The sequence below is a fragment of the Calidris pugnax genome, unplaced genomic scaffold (assembly GCF_001431845.1).
Source record: "Calidris pugnax isolate Ruff unplaced genomic scaffold, ASM143184v1 scaffold205, whole genome shotgun sequence".
NCBI lineage: Eukaryota > Metazoa > Chordata > Aves > Charadriiformes > Scolopacidae > Calidris > Calidris pugnax.
The window spans coordinates 139,046-139,323 of record NW_015090943.1 but is presented as its reverse complement, the minus strand read 5'-3'; positions in this window follow the sequence as shown (position 1 = coordinate 139,323).

Here is a 278-nt window from a genome sequence, read left to right as displayed (position 1 = left end):
GGGGCAGCTCCTGCCGTAGCGCGGGTGAGGCGGCGCTGTGGAGCCGTTAGGGGCAGCCCCCAGCCTCCTCCTCCTCCTCCTCCCCCTTCTATCAGGCAAATACCCTCCCTTTTTTTTTTGCTTAGTTCTGTCTTTCTCCACAAAAACGTGGTGCTTGTAAAACGCCGGGGAGAGGCCGGTCGCCTCAGCGAGACTCAGCCGCGGACGAGGCAATCCGATAAAGGAGATTAAAGCTCTACCCCCCGGCTTGGCCTGTGAGGGAAAGTTTAACCGCACGG